General features: G+C 46.5%; 1 protein-coding gene across 1 annotated transcript in view; it reads right to left on the reverse strand.

The window, feature by feature from the left end:
- LOC147662950 (dedicator of cytokinesis protein 1-like) overlaps positions 1-19,998 on the reverse strand; it is a 117,829-nt gene that overhangs the window by 74,909 nt on the left and 22,922 nt on the right. The window lies entirely within an intron of this gene.

The following is a 19,998-nucleotide window of genomic DNA, read 5'->3' on the forward strand; positions in this document are numbered from 1 at the left end:
CAAGAGGAATGCTGGGATATCCCTACTGCCCCTCCCCCCGGGAGTACAAAGGTAGGATCTACCCAGCAGCCCTCCTGTACAAACAAGCCCAGACAGGAAGGCCGGCCGCCCGGGAGGGAGGGAGGGGCGTATGAATGGGCCGAGGACAACGGGACCAGGAGTAATGAAGATTACCAGTAAGTAATAGAGCATTAACCCCAGGTCCCTTATGTCCTCGGCCCATTCAGAACTTATGGAGAAATACCAAAGCAGAAAAAGCCGGCCTTCCCAATCCAACAGAAGCCAACCCAGGAAACCACACCAAGGCAGCAACCGCAGAAGGAAAAAGGAAGAACCGGGGAAACCCCAGGCAGAGCCCCAGACAAGAGGGACCCCCACCAGACCCCCAACAAGAGCAAGGGCGCACAGCCAGACGACCAGACCGGCCACCACAGAGGCCAACAAGCCCACCGCAGGAACACCCAACAGCCAACCAGCGACAGGGAGAGCACAGACACCCAAGCCACCACAGGCAAGGGGACAACAGCAGAAGAGAGGCCAAACAAAGAGAAAGGCCAAGAGCCACCAGGCCAAAAAGCCAGAAACGGGCAGAAGAAGACAACCCACGCCAGAACAGGCAGGAGACAAGCGGACCAGAGGAACCAAAGGCCCAACAAAGAAGAACAGCGGAAGCCCACCAGAACCCGACCCGGAAGGCAAGACCGAGCCCAAGGCCAGGGAAAGAGAGAAACCCCAGACACCAGGGAACGAAGAGCAAACCCCATGAAGCCCAGCCACCAGGTCCCGCAAGACGAGGACACAAGGCAAAGGGAACCAGCACCTCCAGGAAACCCGAGCAGGAAGAACCAACAAGGGTAACCAACCAGGACAAAGAGACCCGGAAAAGAGGAAAGGGAACCGAAGGAACCCCAGGAACCCCAAAACAGAACTCCAGCCAAAGCGGAGGAAACAGGAGCAGGAATCAACAGCCCGAAGAAGGCAAACCCGAACACCAAAGCAGGAGTGCAACCGGACGGGCCAAGGACCCGGAGGACCCAAGACAACAGCAAGGGAACCACGAAGGACACAACAACCACAGCCAAGCCAAGCCAAACCAGAAAAAGGCCAGGCACAAAGACCCCAAACAGCCCAAGCAAAGGACCGGGGCAGAAACCCAGAGGCCAGAGAGACAGAGGCAAAACCACCCCAGAGGACATCACAGAAGCAACCGCAGCCAAGGAGGAAAGCACAAGCAAACCACATCCCACAGCCCGGCAAGACCCAAGGCAGGGCAAGCACAGGGGACGAACCCCGCACGGCGAAAAGCCGCAACCAAGGATACAGACAGGAAGCCAAAGCCGAAGCCAAAGCAACCCGCAGAACCAACCCAAAACAAGGGAAGGACAAAGAGGGCAAGACCCCAACAGAGCACAGGCCCGAGAGCCAACAGCCCAGCCGAAGCCCCAACGAACCCCAGAAGAGGCAAGAAGGGAAAACAAGAAGGCAACAGCGTGACGGCCAGAAACAAGAACCAGACGGGAACACACCACACCCACAAGCAACCGGAACCCCACGACACAGGGACCAGCCACCCCACAGGCAGACAGGACACCCGCAAAGAAGCGCCAAGCCACCCATGAAACTCCCAGAAGAGACTCCACCAGGCAGCCCAGGACCGCAGAAAGAGCACAACCAGGCAACCCAGAGCAGGACGCACAAACAGAAGGCAGACCAGCCCAGAACAGGAGCCAACAGGGAGGAAGCCCAAGGCAACAGGCCACCACAGAAAGCCACGTCCGAAAGCCAAGCAGAAGCAAATGCAGGCCACAGCAACCAGCGCAGCGCGCCTCCCACACGGCCAAGCAACGGGGAGACGCGCAGAGCGACCCGGAAGAAACGGGGAGGTGGCGCCCCCGCCCCAAAGGGCCGAGAAACCGGAACACCGGCCAGGAGGAAGCCACGCCGCCCAGCAAGCCCGGCAGGCTGGGAGGCAGACCCAGCAGACATCCAGCGAGCTAAAAACCCACAGGCCCAGGAGAGGCAACAACAACGGCCACCCCGCACCATCACCAAAACCAGAAGAGGCAGGGAAGAAAACCAAAGGAAGAAGCCAAGCGCACCCCGCAGCTCCAGGAGGCCAGGCAGAAACCCACCAGGCCAGACCAAGCTACAGAGCAGACAGCGGAGCGTGGGAACAACACACCAACCCCGAGAATAGGAGGCATGACAGGACCCTGCAGCCGCCAGGAGGCCCCTGGCAGACAGCACAGCAGACACAGGAGGGGATGCCAGGAAACAGCAGAACCCAGCAAAGGGAAGGCCACAGCACCAGAAGGACCAAGCAGGCCCCCACCACGCACCACGCCCGACAACAGGTGCAGGCCGGGAGGAACAGAACAGCCGGACCCAAGGCAGCATAAGCCACCGAAGCAGAGGCAGAGGGGAGAGAGCACCCCAAAGAACCAACGGCACCCACGAGAGGAACCAGGCGCAGCCAAGGGAAAGGAGGGATAGGACCAGGAACCCGGAAGGGAAGAACCAGGATCCCCAAGCAGGGCAGAGGCCACAACAGCCAGCCCGCAGAGGAGGCAAGACCACCGAGGAAGAACAGGACAGCAGGCCAACCTGAACGAGGGGAGCCCACAGGACCCACCGCGCAGTGGCCCAAGAAGCAGGAACAACGACCCACCACCAGACGGGGCAGATAGCCGGAGCAGAAGGCAACCCAAACAGGCCGCCGAAGCATAAAAAGAAGAGACACCGGCACCAGAGCACCAGAGGGCAAGGCGCAAACCAGCAGGCAGGGAAACCCCAACCACACCGGGAACCCACGAGCAAGCAAAGGCAGGAGCAGCAAAAAGAACCAGCCACCACAGAGGCGACCGGAACCCAAGCCAGAAACAGAAAGGGCAAACACCCCCAGAGGCGCCAAGAGCAGGGGAACCCCCGAAGAAGAGAACCAAGGGAACAGACCCACGGAACGTCCACCACCGGAGAACCGGGGCCAGCCGAAGGTAGCGCGGACCCCAGAAACAGCAGCAGCAGGAAACCCCAAAAGGGAAGGCAGCACAGAGTCTACAAGCAAGTCCCACACCAAACAGAGGCGCAAAACCGCCAGAGCGGAGGCCAACCAAACGCCGCACAGGGGACCGGAGGACCGACAGAGGGCAAAGCGCCAACCAACACAGCAAAAGGAAGCGCCAGCCAAGGCAACCCAGGAGGCGGACCAGCAGCATCACGGCAGTGAGGAGCCCACAACAAGGAGAAAGGCACCCACACCCAGCCGCAGCGGAACAGGCAGCAATGAGAACAAGGAAAGCACCCCGCACAGCTACTCACACAGACCCCCGCACAACAAGTGCACAGGAAGGCCAAAGGAAACCGCACACCCAGAAGGAAAGAGGACACGGCAGGCAGCAGCGCACACACCCCTCCAGACCCGGGCCCAGGAAAGCACCCCAGAAACCGAGACCCAAAGCCCAGCGCCCCACCAAGAAGCGTGGCGAGTCGAAGGGAGGCACGAACCAAGGGTGGCAGCACCAAAGACGGCAGAGGCAGCCCACAGAACACAACCACTCCCAGACTCCGAGGAACCCCGCCAAGTCGGAAGGAACCCCGAGAAAAGGAGATCCGCTGAGAAACACCGGAGGAAGAGCGCCCCCGCCAGAACCTGGACCACCCACCGCCAAGTCGTCCGACCAAACCGAAAGGACACGACAGGCAGAGCGTCAGGGACAGAGCAGCCCCACCACAGAGGTAGGTAGCACACCCCCCCCCCTCCCAGATGAGAGTAAGGGACAGACCACCGGCCCAGCTGTCACGCAACTGTAGCAGCAAACGCGCTCCCAACAGTGCAGAGCCACATAAGTGAGGCAGTACAAAGCATATCATCTGTACAGTGCGCACCCTGGACAGAAAGCCACAGGCCAACATCACACTGACGTCGGGAGCAGAGAGTGACAGTACACAGTAACCCTGTCAAATTGCCAAAAACGCTCGACTGAGGGAAAAAACATCACATGGCAAACAGGAAAGCACAGGATGTAGAACCAATGCCCCAGCACCAAAGTTGGCAGCAAGTGCTGTAACGCCACAATCACAGTCACCACATGGAAATACCGGAACAAGAAATGCCGCCTCCGAGCACCCTCCGGGGGAAGCCAGGGAACTGCAGCCGGAGACCGAGCACCACGCTCCCAAGCAGGCTCCAGCAGCAGCGGCAGCCTCGAGACATCCGAGGCAGGAGGTATTAACACAAGTGCTCCAGGCAAGCAACGATCCTCAACAAACAGCAGAACAGAGGAAAAACACAGCAAAAGCGGGACTCACCCGGAGCGGGGGCCTGAGCAGCACCAGCAAGGCCCCCACACACCAACAGCCGGATCCGGGATCGACCATCCAGCGCAGCGCGTCTCCCACCCGGCCAGGCTCAGAGAGACGCGCACAGCGACCCGGAAGGAACCGGGAGGCGGCGCACCAGCCGCAAAGGGCCGGAAAACCGGAACAACGGCAGTAAAGAAGTCAATCCCCCCCAGCAAGCCCGGCAGGCCGGGGGGGAGACACATCAGGAACCTCACCCCTGCCCGTGAAGCCAGGCAGCCGGGCAGGAGGAGCAAGAAGAGGACTGCACGCCACTCAAGCCCAGCAGGAGCGGGTGCAGCCCCTAACATCAACAGCATCCATCAGCCATTCTGTCGAAGACAGAAAAAAAGAACAGGGGGGCTGCTGGGTAGATCCTACCTTTGTACTCCCGGGGGGAGGGGCAGTAGGGATATCCCAGCATTCCTCTTGTTTTTATTTTCTGTCTGGAAGATGGTTATCTCCATAAGTTCTGAATGGGCCGAGGACATAAGGGACCTGGGGGTAATGTCAGATATAGCAGCAGGTGTGAAAAGCACACGACAAAAGGAATCTGTTACTAGAAATGCCTCTAGCAGTGGAGGAGTGGCAAGCCCGCTGTGCACTCACTGAGCTTCTCACACCCAATGGGAATTTACGTATCATTCATTATAAATATTTGCACCAAACTTACCACACTCCATTCCACTTACACACACATGGGCTGCGTAGAGACGCAAAATGTAAACGATGTAGGACAGACCAGGCTGATTTTGGACATCTAGCGTGGTCTTGTGGTAAAGTGAAACTCTACTGGGAGTAGGTGGTCCAGCTGCTAAATGTAACCCTGAATTGTGAAATACATTGCACGCCACAATTATGTTTGCTGGGTCTTTTGACGCATTTAAAATCTACCAAGAAAAAATTGTCCGCCATAATGTTACTCATGGCAAAACGAAGAGTGGCCGTGCCTTGGGACAGGAGGAAGGCACATACTCTAGCTCGTTGGATACTGGGCTCTATCTATTGTAAAGACAACTTTTTGTTATATGCAGAAGAGCTGCCCACAACTGCCAAACCTTCTCATTTCTGGGAGCCTCTTACCACTACTTACGTGACCCTCCGGACCTACTTAAACCTATCGCCTAATAGTTACATGTGTTGATATTCTGTGTCGTTGCTGAGAAGTATCATTTCTATGCTAAATACCACTAAGTGCTGTGCTGGATGCAGGTATTGTCTGAATCATGTATAATGTAAGATAGACTTGATATTGTTTATGCACATGGTTTGTTCCCTTTGCTGAAAAACGTATAAAAAAAAATGGTTCTCAAATGTTGAGCCGGTATAGGCATCGGTTCCCTGTAATTGGCCAATTATAAATATTTATAATAATAAATATGTTGCATCTTGCAGCCATAGTGCGACCTTGGCTGCAGCTTTCTTCCCCCAATATTCAGCCAGTTGGCGCTTATCCAATATTAGGGGCATAGCAGTTAAGCGGCAGGTCTTTAACATAGCCAAGGAGGCTAACTATCGGTGCTTGAGGAATATGGTGACCAGTGATTGGTTGAAGTGTGGAATGTAGATCACGTCAATAGTCCGCAATTCTTGGACATTTCCAGGATAAATGTGAAAATGAGGCCTAAAGTGATGAACATCTTTCGCAGCGCGCCTCTTCCCTAAACCCCATACGGTGATGTTGGATGGGCGTACGGTATAATCTAAAGTGTATGAGGCGCAGTCTATAGTTGGGTGAAAGGGCGCAGTTAGTTCCAAGCATTATGTCCATTGCGCAGAGGATATAGGTGGATCCTTGTCCAGCATCCATTTGGCGTGCGCTTTAGGGGTGCACATGGGTGCCTTATTATGCATAGTAATATAGAGTCTAGTGACATGCTTGCGATGTGAAGTGTTTTTCAGTATGTATTTTTGGGTATGTAGGATTGGTAGGGGGTCGGGCAAGGTGTCATGACGCGCTCGACAGGTGGCACAGAGTTGATGATATACAAGTATATCCATCATAGTAGGACACAGAGTGTCTTTCGGTGCTGGTGGTGGAATGAATTAATTGGCCATCTGGGTATAAATCAGCAAAGGTGAACTGGCGTCTATTATGCGCACATGATTGCATGCCATCATGCTGTAGTGCTTGCACCATAGGTTTGCGTGCTAAGGAGATGGACGGAGCATATATCCAATTTAAATTTGCACGTCTTCGCAAACTGCCCCGCTCCCATCTAACACAGTCAACAGTGTTGGTTCCAGTACATGTGAATTTATATGTTTGATACAGCGCAGCGGGGAGCGGGATCAGAAAGGTCAAGTCAGCCTCTACCACTACGTGTGGCTGAAATTTAACAGAATATAGCCAACAATGTCAGTATTGGACCTGGGCACAACATGCGTATAATGCCAGGAAAAGGTATAGGAATTTAGGCAACACCACCATGTAGGCAATATCTAATCATCCAGATAGCAAATGGGGGAGCAGATTCCATGCTGGGAACCTTTCTTCCACCCAGGTAATCGCCCTACCATAATTGGCCTGCCAAGTTCAGAAAGTTTAAGTTCAGAAATTTATATAGCGCACTACTCACCCAGAGGGTCTCAAGGCGCTTGGGGAGGCGGGTACATTTACTTATCGAATATCTAAGTTTTTAGTTGCTTTCTGAAGGAGAGGTGGTTCTGAGTAAGGCGGAGGTGGGTGGGGAGAGAATTCCAGGTCTTGGGCGCTAAGTAGGAGAAGGATCTTCCCCCCATGGTGGATCTGTGGATGTGTGGAATTGCGTCGAGGGCTTGATAGGATGACCGTAGTTGGCGGGTGGGGGTGTAGAAGGATAGTCTTGTGTTGAGGCATTCGGGTCCTAGGTCATAGAGGGCTATGTGTGCGTGGGTGAGGAGACGGAACGTTATTCTCTTGTTGACGGGGAGCCAGTGGAGATTTTTCAGGTGACCGGAAATGTGAGCTTGACGAGGGATGTCCAATATGAGTCTGGCTGATGCGTTTTGGATGCGTTGAAGTTTTTTCTGTAGTTTGGCTGTGGTTCCGTTGTAAAGGGTGTTTCCGTAATCCAGTCGGCTGGTGGCCATTGTTTGACCATATAGCGGCTGAGCCATGTGCCTAGATATCGCACCGGTTTCGTTGCCCATTCCAGTGAGAACTCAGAGTTGAATCACGTTGTGCTGTCTGTGAGGGGGGAGATAACAGATTTGGCCCAATTTAATGTTATACCAGTCATACCCCCAAACAAAAAGACCCCCCGAATGATGGGCTTGAGATCGTCTTGAGGATTTCTAAAGTATATCGAAATATCGCCCACATCCATAGACATTAATATTGCCCTTGCTGGTAATTTGAGCCCCATGTAAGCATGATGCTGATGCAGACCAGCCGCCAGGGGTTCCATGGCTACGGTGAACAAAATCAGGGATCAAGGGCCCCACTGTCGGGTGCCATGTGTGATCGGGAACGGATTAGATAACATTCCATTCACACGTAATCTAGCAGTTGGGGAGGTGTACAATAGCTGAATGAAGTTCACAAAACGTGGGCTTAGGCCCAGATGTCGAAGACGAGCGAACAAGAAAGGCCATTCCAAAGAATCAATTGCCTTAATGGTGCCCGGAGGGTGGCGATCGCTGCTCCACACCATGCATGACCGCAAACAATGTAGGAGGTTGTGTGCGGTAAACCGGTTGGCCACAAAGCCAGAGTGATGTTTTGTTATGTTATATGACTTTTATATAGCGCAAATCACCTACAGGTCTCTAAGCGCTTCATGAGAAGAGTGAGCAAGTCACTGGGCAGAGATCTGATAGCAGCCACCGGTAACGGAAATTATACGGAGGTTAGCGCCTCTCTAAACAAGAACGTTTTAAAAAGTTTTCTGAAGGTGAGCAGAGCCGGTTCCCTAGGTAAGTACTCCGGCAAATCATTCCAGATCTGCGGGATGGACACAGAGACCATGTTTAGAAGAAGTGGCACAAGGCAGTTATCGATAAGTTAGGCCAGTTTTGTTGTCCACATTTAGATAATGGCCTTTACGAATTGCATTGACTTGTGGGTTTACCTGTCTTAAGTATGGTAATAATAAATGCCACGCAACGTGTCAGAGGCAGTTCATTTGCCTCCACAGAGGCCTGATACATGAATATAAAATGGGGGGCGGGGGCGCTTTCTGAAGTTTACACGATTTTGTAATTCTGGGACATCATCAAAATCCATGGGTGTAAGAACCTTGAAAATCAATCTTTAAAGTATAAGTTGTTGCCAGTATTGAACTTCCTCTTACAAAGAGTAGTACTTGAATGAACATAGAGAGAGTAGGTAGCCAGCTGGGGTAACTGCACCAGAGGCAGGAATAGAAGGCTGGGAGAGCTGTGGTTGGGCTCAATAGCCTCAAAAATAAATTTTCAAAGTAAAAGTTGGTGTCTACATTTCACTTCCTCTAAAAAAGAGAAGAACTTGAGTGACCATAGAAAGAGTAGTTAGCCAGGTGGGATAACTGTACCAGAGGCAGGCTCAGCCGAGCATACATCCAGTCCCTGATGGCTGCTTCAGGCCACAGTCATCTTACAGGTGGCTGGTAAAATATCCATAAAATCAGTGACTATTCCTTCTAGGAAAGATACATGGGCAGTTGGCTAGAGCTCCTGCAAAGAAGGAGGAATGAAGGGTACGGATCACCCCAAGATCTGTCAAGGAATAAAGGAAGCCCAGGCAGGAAAGCTTCCATGGAGGCGAACATGTCCCTGGGAAGTGGTTTGGGGGACCTGGTGGGTTTTGCTGGGGAGAAGTAGAAAGCGTCTTGGCATGTTGCATGAAAAGTGCTTGCAGGGCACAGTTCATGTTCAAAATCTACATGAGATAGTCGCAGGAGACTGGTTCGAGTAAGATATATGCACTACTGCCCCATGTCGTAAGTCCAAAAAGTGGCCCTGTGTGGTTGCGGGATACTGTTCCTTCTTTAGCTGTGACTTTAAGAGGCTTACATTTCCATAAATTCAGTCCTCTAGCTTCTATTAGCCTTTATGTGTGTGTATCCTCGACCTCACTGAAGCGTTTCGACTTTCTGTGGGCCTAGCAATTATTTATGAAGGTCTCCCTCTAGGCTTTCAAGTTGACAAAGTGAAAATTTATGTGGTGTATCCTCGACCTCACCGATGCGTTTCGACTTTCTGTGGGCCTAGCAATTATTTATGAAGGTCTCCCTCTAGGCTTTCAAGTTGACAAAGTGAAAATTACGTGTAAATAAAGAATATATTATGGGGCCGATTCCGATCTCGGTCGGCAGGGCACTGAATCGGGTTCGGCATCAGCGGATCTGATTCGGAGGCTGAATTTCCGTTCGGTTCATACACGGGTCCGAACTACGAAGTACGATGCGAAGAAACGCAGAATCTCAGTCCGAATCGTTTCCGGGTACGAACCGCTCCATACATCTCGGCCGTAAGCTAACCGTGGCACAAAATGGAGACGTTTCACGACCGAGCCAGTACGATCCTTGATTCGGACAGCCGGATTGAGTCAGAGCGTGTGGCTCGCAAATTCTCCCAGAGGAGAACTTTGGGTGTCCGCGCCGGACCCCCAGTTACACGTAGCCTTACGACTCGGACACAGGGGGAGACCCATGGGTCTCCCCAACACAGGCATGTATGGTGCAGATGGCACCGACGCGTACACACGGTAGGGGGCGCACTTGTCTGCGACGTGCCCATTCAGTCAATGGGAGCCCATGTGCGCGTTGTACGACCGGCTCCCATTGACTTCTATGGGAGTCCGACCGAACCGAGTCCGACAGCATACGACCGCATCGTACTCGCTCGGTCGGACTGCAGGAGTCCAGATTGGTCGGAAAACACCCTGGATCCGGCTCAGTCGGAGTGCTTTCCAACCCAAATCAGAATCGGCCCCTATATGTCACATTTCTGAGGACAAGCCTCGTAATTTAAAACGCTTAATGGAGTCAAGAGAAGCCCTTAAAACCTTGGATTTACATATCAGTCTTGCTGTGGTGTAGATTGTGTGAGCAGTGTGGTAATTATTGTAATGTGGTACTGCTTGGTCTGTCCCCAGAATGTTGTGTTCAACCTGAAGTGATAATCATGGGTTAACTCAACACCATCTATACACATTAAGTAGCCTCCTTGTGTATTAGCTCATATATGCGCTCATTTATTGATTCAGTTTGTGGCTTTGAAATATTTCCACTGCTGTGTGTTGGCAGTCTCTAATGTACGGTAATCAAATACACTGATAAAATGACCATAAGGGAATGTTACACAGATTAACGTCTTGAAAGAGCTCACTGGCTCTCGTGCCTTCCTGGTATCAGCAGCCTTTTGACTCGCTCGAACGGCGGTCTTAGGTGCGAGGGAACCAGTTTCAAGGTCGGAGTAAAATTATTTTCATCACTTTTTCAGACACCTCAGCCTACTCTGACAGTTCGAGTGACTGAAAACCATCTACGAGTGCTGCCTCAAACCAATTGGGTACTTTCTTAGTCCAAGGCTGTGGAACGGGGCATGGAAGAAACCGAGGAAGTCAATCGTTCAACCCGAACAAAAACACATGGGAAATCCCTACATCAAGACAAACCTTCAGATGGGGGGTACCAGAATTAACCCATAAATATAATCTATGAATAAAGATCACTGGGCCATGAAGAAACCAGCCATTTGAGCAAGATTGTCCTTCATTCCAACTACACAGCCAGAGAGAACTTTTTCTGGGCTGAAGAGATCATCCATTTTCTATCCACTGACCCTAAATATGCCCATAGATTTGCAAAAACCTTGAGAAAACTGCACTAAGGGACATAGATTCCATCTAACAAACGGGCAAACACATAAAAAATTATATATCCAAAGAGGAACACAATGCTCAACTCAGATTAAAAATCAAGCCAGGTAATAATCATCAAGCCAGCTGATAAAGGCGGTGCAATTGTTATGGATGATAGACTAACATACAAGAAGGAAATATTGCGGCAACTCCACCATGAGGATCATTATAAAAAAATGTTGGATGACCCCCATCTGTATGATCATAAGGAAGATCATTGAACTAATCAACAAAGGCAGGAACAAAGGGTGGCTGTAAAAAATAGAAGGATATTCACTCAACCTAAAATGGCCGCACAAATAGACACCATGCCAAAAATCCACAAAGATCCCATGACCCCCCCCCCCTCCCCCAGGTCACCCGGTTAATCAGGGGGGAATTCAAAACTTGAACCCTGCCAAATATGTGGATGTATTTCTGAAACTTTCTTTGTTGACATCCCCAGCTACCTGATGGATACCATGGATACCATGGATACCATTAATACTGAAGAGGGGATGGAATTTGATTAAATCCACGATGCCTTTGTCACTTTAGACATTGTTGGTTTATATACTAACATACAACAAGATTGAGTGTTAGCGGCTCTGGAATATTTTCAATGCAAACAGCATAGGCCCCATGAGGTTCCCATGAATTACATACTGGAATTTGCCAAGATATGCCTGAAATACATTTTCTTTCATTTTAACAAGTTATATTACCTACAAACCAGAGGGACAGCCCTGGGCTGTCTCTTCGGGCATGAAATGGCCATTACGTTCATGGCTATAGTTGAAGAGACATGGATTCTGAACAACAGCCCATTCAGACAGCAGATCACCGTGTGGAAGCGATATATCAACAATATATTAATGATACGGGAGGGTCCCGAAGAACAGATCATAGTTCACTGACAAAATATCGCCTCTGGAAATATCGCCATCCCAAAATATCATCACATAAATATCGTTGTCAAAAATATCATCATCCTGTATTTATAATTTTATGACAAACAAATCGAATTAAAATATCATTGTCATTAATACCATTGTACAAAATAGAGTTAAAAAAAGATATAAATTTAAATATTAAACATTAAATATAATAAAAGTAACACTAATATAATACAAATAAAAAATATTTAATGTATTTTGAAAAAAGATAACTATTATATTAAAAAACACACTTATATGTTAATCTATATATTTAGTTAGATATATATAAATGAAAATATTATTAAACTAATATTTTCAATATATATTTTAATTTACAAAATATTTTAAATTTAATAATTTAATAAATAAACAATTCTTTTTGCATATACCAATGACATAATACATTAAACAAATACCAATGTAATTATGATTAAACAAAGTAAACATAACAACTATCAAACTATTACAAGTAACTAATATTATTATTATTAGTAATAATAATAATAAATATAAAACGTATTATTAATGGTAAATATTATATTTTAACATACACAAAACATAATAATTTAATTTTAAATAAAGTAAACTAAACAATAGCATTCTATAAATAATACACAGACTATCCCCACTACAATTTATACAACAGTAAGGGTAACATTTCCTATTCCCACTACAGTCTAAGCAACAGTGAGGAAAGTGTTGGTTTACGTAGGGGTAAAATGTACTGTTCCCACTCAAGTCAATATAACATTAGGGAAAGTGTTGAAAAGCGGAGGGGTAAAATGTACTTTTCCCACTTAATGAGTGCAACCGTAGGGAAAGTGTTGGATTGCTCAGCGAAAAACTTTACTATTCAGCAGGTGCAACAGTAGGGAAAGTGATAGATTGTGGAGGGGTGAAATGTACTATTCCCACTCCAGTCAATACAACAGTAAGGAAAGTATGGATTGCAAGAGGTAACGCTTACTATTCATACTCCAGTCAGTGCAACAGTAGGGAAAGTGTTGGATAGTGTAGGGGTAACAATTACTATTCCCACTACAGTGAGTGCAACACTAGGGAAAGTGTTGGGTAGTGTAGGGGTAACAATTACTATTCCCACTCCAGTCAGTGAAACAGTAGGGAAAGTGTTGGATTGGCGAGGGATAAAATGTACTGTTCCCACTCCAGTCAGTGCAACAATAGGGAAAGTGTTGGATAGCGAAGGGGAATAATTTACTATTCCTACTCCACGGAATCCCTATGCCCCTACAAAACATATAACCTGCACCTAAAATGTAACATTCATAAAAATGTATAACGCAATTAGCATTATTAATAATCAATTACTTACTTAAAATTAATTTAGAATTAAATATTACTTACATTTAAATTAATTTAATTCTCACCCTACACCCCTACAGAACCCACAACCTGCACCTGAAATTTAAAAGTCTGATTTTCTTTTATTACTCTGTTAACATAAATATTAAAAGATGCAGTATTTAATTTATTTATTTATTTATTTATTATAAAGTTTTGTATAGCGCGAACAAGACCCGTGGGTATCAGAGCGCTTAACATGAGAGAGAAAAAGTGTAAACATATATATAAACAGTTAGCAAGCAACCGCTGTGAGGTAGATGATATATATATTCGTAACACCTGTGGACGTTAGCGTACATAAATATGCTATGACAAAATTACTAACAAAGGCATGTATATATAACAGATATGACAAAATTACTAACAAAAGCATGTGTATATAACAGATATGAGGTAGCTCGGTATATGTTCATGCAAGATGCTGTTCTCCAGTTCACTCAAAGTAGCCATTACTAATGGCCTTTCGGTTGTTCTCATATCATAGGATACGTATTCCATTATAGAATTACCTATGTCTCCCTTTCTAATGGCGTACAAATCAGTACTGGGCAGTAGTAAATCCGAACCAAGAACAGTGTACTAAGTAATGTATCTATTCATCAGCAGGCTCTTCACTTCACGCTTGAATGTTACCAGATTCTGGATCTTCCTGATGTTTGGAGGGAGTGAGTTCCAGATTCTGGGGGCAGCTCCTGAGAACGCTCTGTCATAGGTTTTTTTCTTTCGGAAGAAGGCTGGCCGTAGAAGCAACTCCTTAGCACTCCTAGCTGGTCTGTTGCCACCGGACAACTGAATTTTCTTGGCTAGATATCTTGGGGTGTTCTCGTGTAATGCTTTGTGTGTGATGCATGCTATCTTCATTTGGATTCTTGCTTCATACGGTAGCCAGTTCAATACTTTCAGGTGCGGGGATATATGATCATATTTCCTGGTTCCGGTGATAAGTCTTGCCGCAGCGTTAAGGCAGGCTTTCAATGGTGCTGTGGACGTTTTTGGTAATCCAGCCAAGGTAGTGCAACCATATTCAATCCTCGAGATAACTAAGGATTGGATTGCCACTTTGAGGTCAGACTCTGTGATGTATGGTTTCAATTTTCTTAAGTAGTTCAAGTGAAAGCGGGCACTTTTCGCCATTGAATTAATATGGGCTTTCATGTCTAGATTCTCGTCTAGGGTGATTCCTAGAGATTTAGCTGAGTTGACAAGGGTTGGGGTGCAGTTTAGCGCAGTCACGACTTTCGTCCAATCCTTTATTTCTGTATGGCTCCTTGGTGGGGAAATTAGTAAGAACTCTGTTTTATGTGCATTCAGCTTCAGGTGGTTTGTGGTTAACCATTGAAGTGCCATTTTTAGTGTCTCATTCATTAATTCCAAATCTTTTAGGGATGCGATCTTTAAGTATATTTGCGTGTCGTCAGCATACATGTGATAAGATATTTGAGATTTTTGGAGAATTTCTGTGAGTGGTTCAACGTATAGGTTAAACAGATCAGGGGATAATGTCGAACCTTGCGGGACTCCAATTGAGATAGGGCACGGAGGTGAAGTTGATTGGTTATCCAGGAAGCGTTGCGTTCTGTTCTATAAAAAGGACTCAAACCAGTTCAGCACAATTCCCGATAGTCCCATCCTGTCCCGTAGCCTGGCCAGTAATGCCTCATGATTTACCGTATCAAATGCCGATGACAGGTCTAGGAGAATCAGTAAGCATGCTTGATTTTGGTCAAGGGCCTGCAGCGCGTTATCAATAATATGGAGAATCGCTGTTTCCGTGCTGTGCCCTGCTCTGAATCCCGATTGACATTCGTCTAGCAAGGAGAATTTGGTGATGTGTTGGCTCAGTTGGTTCTGCACACATTTCTCAGTCAGCTTGGCCAGTAGAGGGATGTTGGTCACTGGGCGAAAGTTATTTGGATCTGATGCATCCGCTGTGGGTTTTTTGATTATGGGAACGACTTGACCTGTTTTTAGGCAGTCGGGAAGGATCCCTTGTGAAAGTGACGCATTTATTATTTCGGTCCATATTGGAATCAGGATGTGATTAATTTCTTTTACGCATTTTGCAGGCAGAGGGTCTTGGTAGTGGTTGTTAGGTTTGATTCCTGCGAGCGTCTTAGCAATCGTGTGTTGGTCATATAGTTCGAATGATTCCCAGCTCGCCTTGTTTTTTGCGATGGTGCAATTCGTTGTGCAATCCGTTGTAGAGTCAGCATCGTTAGTAAACGGAGGTTCGTTGGGAAGGTTCGACGCCGAGTTTCTAAGCTCTACTTCGAGTGTTTTGGCCTTTTCCGTGAAAATGTGGAAAATTCATCACAGTTTAGAGGTGTTTTTGAATTTTCTAGCACTGATTTGGCTAGTTTGTTTGATTGCTCCTTTAGGATTTCAAATAGTTTTCGTGGTCTGTTTTTGGCATTATCCAGTTCTGCTCTTATAAATTCCTTTTTTGAGTTGATGATCTTTTTGTTATATTGGTTCCTTATTTTTCTGAGGGCTTCCAGTTCAGGAGATGATGGGTGTTGCCTCCATTTTCTTTCGGCCATTCTCAATTTGCGTCTATCTTCGTTTAGTGCTTCGTTAAACCATGGGTTTTTTGTCTTCTCTGAGATTATTTTCAATTTTAATGGCATGGTGTTATTAACGATATTTTCAACAGCTGCTATGTAGTGATCCGTCAGCTCGTTAACTTTTTCCAGGTTGTTGGGTGGCTTTAAGTCTCTTTCGCAGCTTTCGACCAGTAGTTTCATATTTGCTTCTTTTGTGTCCCGGGTCCATTTTTTGGCTTTGAAAGGTTGCCTGGTCCTACCTTTTCTCAATGTGGGTATCATGAAAGTTATGGCATGATGATCAGACCAGTCACATGGTGTTATGGAGTGGATTGTTGCATCTTTGTTTCTTGAGATAATCCAGTCTAACATCGCTCCTTTAGAGTGTGTGGGTTGTGTGCACGCTTGAGTGAGGTTTAGTTCAGTGAGGAAGCCTTTCAGCATGTTGACCAGTTTGTCATTGCAGTTCTCCCAGTGAAGATTGAAGTCGCCTAGAAATATGTTATTGGCAGCGTTGTTAGAGTTGGCTGTTATGATCTCCATTAACTCTACTATAAACTTTTCGTTATCTCCTGGTGGGTGGAAAAATATATGCAAGTTGCATTGTTGAATGTTGGTTGATCTTATGTTAAGACCAAGATACTCACAGGATTCTAGCGGGTCGGCCTGAATTTGTTTAACCTCTATGTCAGATCGATGAATACAGGCTATCCCTCCCCCTAGCTTTATGGGTGTATCAAGTCTCAAAATGTTGAATTGCGGTGGTACTAACAGATCCATGGTTGGGGATGAAGATTCCGTAAGCCATGTTTCAGTAAGGATTGCCAGGTCAATGTCCTTGTTGAGGATGAGGTCCGCTATGTCCGATGCATGTTTGGTTGCTGATCGACAGTTGAGTAGTAGACAGGTCAGATGTTTTTCCTTTGTACTAGTGTTCACATTTTCGGCTTCGTTTGGAGTTATCTGTATGTGCTGTAAGTTGTGGGGTTTGGATGTTCTATTGTTTTTTCTCAATGTTCTGTTAGCATCAGGTGGTAATGTTTTGATTCTCTCCCCTTCGATGTGGTCCGATCGATCATATGTTCGGATTAAGGTCAGCGTTTCCTCTTTAGATAGTGGTTTAGTCCTGTATGGTCTGTTGTCTCTCTGTTTTAAACGCATGTCCGCCTCGTTACGCTCTCTAAGTGAAGAATGAGCAAGGTTTTGGATATCCGTGACTTTAGAATGAATGTTCACCGTCATCTCTCCAATTTTTTCAATCGTCTGCACGGTATTAATAGTGGCTTTTGCTAGCTTACTCACTAGTTTCTGAAGCTTGTTCTGATGAGATTTCTTAAGGGCGGCCGATCTGTACCTCCCTTCTACTCTTCTCCTTTTTGGCTCGGTTCTTAGTTGTGCTGCTATTTCCTTTATCTCCTCTTTTTGATTGTCGGTTCCAATTCTATGAGGTGTGACGTTGGTGCTGGATTGGTGCTGGATATGTTCCGAGTTACTAGGGGCATGTTTGTGGGTGAAGGTCTGCATGTCGCTGGTGTTGTAATAGCGAGCGGTATCGGGAGGTTGATGTAGTTAGATAAATCCTGTGTAGTTGGTAGTTCGTTTGATGGTGGAGGTGTGAACGACGTTGGAATTGTGCTGGAGAGGGTGTGGGATGTAGGAAGGCTGGTGACTTCTGTCTCAACCAGTGTATGCTCTACGAGAGGGGTCTCGTGGTTCAGGAGTAGGGGCGACTCTTCTCTTTGGCACTGGTAGTGTTCTTTGTTTGTCTGATAGGTAGACTTCTCAGTTCTTACAGTCGTGTTCTCCGGTACTGGCATTACTAGACCAGTAGTCTCTTTGCGCACGATCGTTCCTAGTTCTATTTGCGCCTCTGATGGTGACATCGTGAATATCTAGAGTGTCTACTGGTGGGGTTAGGATTCTATTTGCGCCTCTGAAGGTGACATCGTGAATATCTGGAGTGTCTACTGGTGGGGTTAGGAGACGTAGATTACTCAGGTCGTCCATTGAGTCTTTTACCGATTGGAAAATCTTGGCAAATCTCTCTAGATCTCGATTTGCTGCTTGTATCAGCACCATTCCCGATTTATATATCGTGATGCGAAGTTCGGCTCTGCATCTTTCTGACGGTGAGGTTGACATTTTTAAGCCATGAGGGATGTTTTTCGTGGTTTTTATGGTAAGCATCCTAGAGAAGGCATTGTGCCATTTGGCTGTTCTGTATGTGTAGAATATGAGGTAATTCATTTTCGTACCATTAGTTATATTGAAGTATAGGTCTGCGAAAAGTATGTCCGGGTTTTTTCTCAGGGAGTCATGTTTAAACTTCTTAGCTGCATTTTTAGATAAATTATGGGGGTATTTTATACTCTGAACACTTAAGCCAGCAGACTCAAGGTATCTTTCAGTCATTTTTGCTCCGAACTGCACGTATTATGGTGATTCTTGCTCCGTTTTATTCCAGGTAGCTCCACTGCTGGTGTTATTTGTTGCTGGATTTATTCCCCGATCTAGAAGTGTGTGGTTATAGCTTTGCTGGGTAGTACTGGATATAGCTTCTCTTATTCCATGATTATTCCACATTTACCTCTGGTAGTTGTAGTTTCAGAGTGCTTAATAATTAATTAATTATTAGCCGGCTGACCTTTGCTCTGCTCTGTGTTGGGTGTAAAAGCTAATCCTAGTAAGAACCTTGAAAGATGGCTGCCGTTGTATTCGTTTTTATACAGGCAGTGAGACCTTTCTCTCTTTCCCCTTCTTACTCCAGTCCAGCTTCAGTCGTCGATTGGTCCCGCTTCCCTGGCTCTCCTTTAGTTAGTCATATTGCTGTGACCTTGTAGAGATTCCGCTTTTCACACACGTGTGGATATTTGTGCCAGATCCTCAAAAATATTTGATCCATGTTAAATGTCCGCATTGGCCGCCATTTTAAGGTCAGGCGGGGCGGACTGCAGACTTATTGTTAAGTTTCCTGTTAAACTAAAATACACAACAATAATTGAAAAACAATATTATACACAACAGCATTTTTGTAAAAAATATTGATGATTTTGATAGTTTCAAAATCGATATTACTGAATTTAATATCGATATTCTTGACAGCGATATTCTTGCAAATGATATTTCTATATCAAGATGTTTTAGAAAATATATTTGGTATGACAATATTTTGGTTTAGATATTTTGTCTGAATACTGAGATCACAAACTTTGTGAATGGGCTAAACTCAAGAAGTCCAGATGCACATTTCTCAATTGCTTCTAATAAGAAGGAGAACCAAACCCTGGATATCACAATACACCATGAAAATAACAGAGTGTAACCTTGTTGCATACCAATGATTGAGAAAAACTTTTTTACACAACTCCAGCTTCCACCAGAGGAGCCTGAGGGATAATATAACATATACTCAGTTGCTCCGCATAAGAAGAAATTGCAGGAAGACGTAAAACTATTTCAGGAATGCTGAGAACCTCTTTGTGAAACTTCAGCAATTGGACTACCTGAAAAACTGATTTACATGTTGTGCTTGGAAGTGCCATGTTGAATTGACCTATGATTATCACTTCAGGCTGAACACACCATCATGGGAAGAGACCAATCAGTTGCCACACTTCAACAATTACCTCGCGGCGCACACCCTTTACACAAGGGAGGAACCGCAATGTAAAATCCAAGGATTGTAGGGCTCCTCCTGACTTCATTGAATGTTTTAAACAATGAGGCTTGTCCTCAGGAAATATGACATACAGTTTTATTTTTGTTTACACGTTGTCCCCTATGCAATGTTGAGAGCCCTGACAAGCACCTTCATGAATAATTGCTGGGCCCACAGAAGGTCGAAACACGTTGGTGCATTTCAGTGAGGTCAAGGGCAAAACCACATAAAGGCTAATAGAATCCAGAGGACTGGATTTATGACAATTTAAGCCTCTTAAAGTTGCGGCTAAAGGTGGAACATTGTGCCCCAGGGACCACTTTCTGGACTTGTGAAAAAGGTAAGGAGGCC

This window comes from Lissotriton vulgaris, unplaced genomic scaffold (assembly GCF_964263255.1).
Source record: "Lissotriton vulgaris unplaced genomic scaffold, aLisVul1.2 SCAFFOLD_1434, whole genome shotgun sequence".
Taxonomy (NCBI): Eukaryota; Metazoa; Chordata; class Amphibia; order Caudata; family Salamandridae; genus Lissotriton; species Lissotriton vulgaris.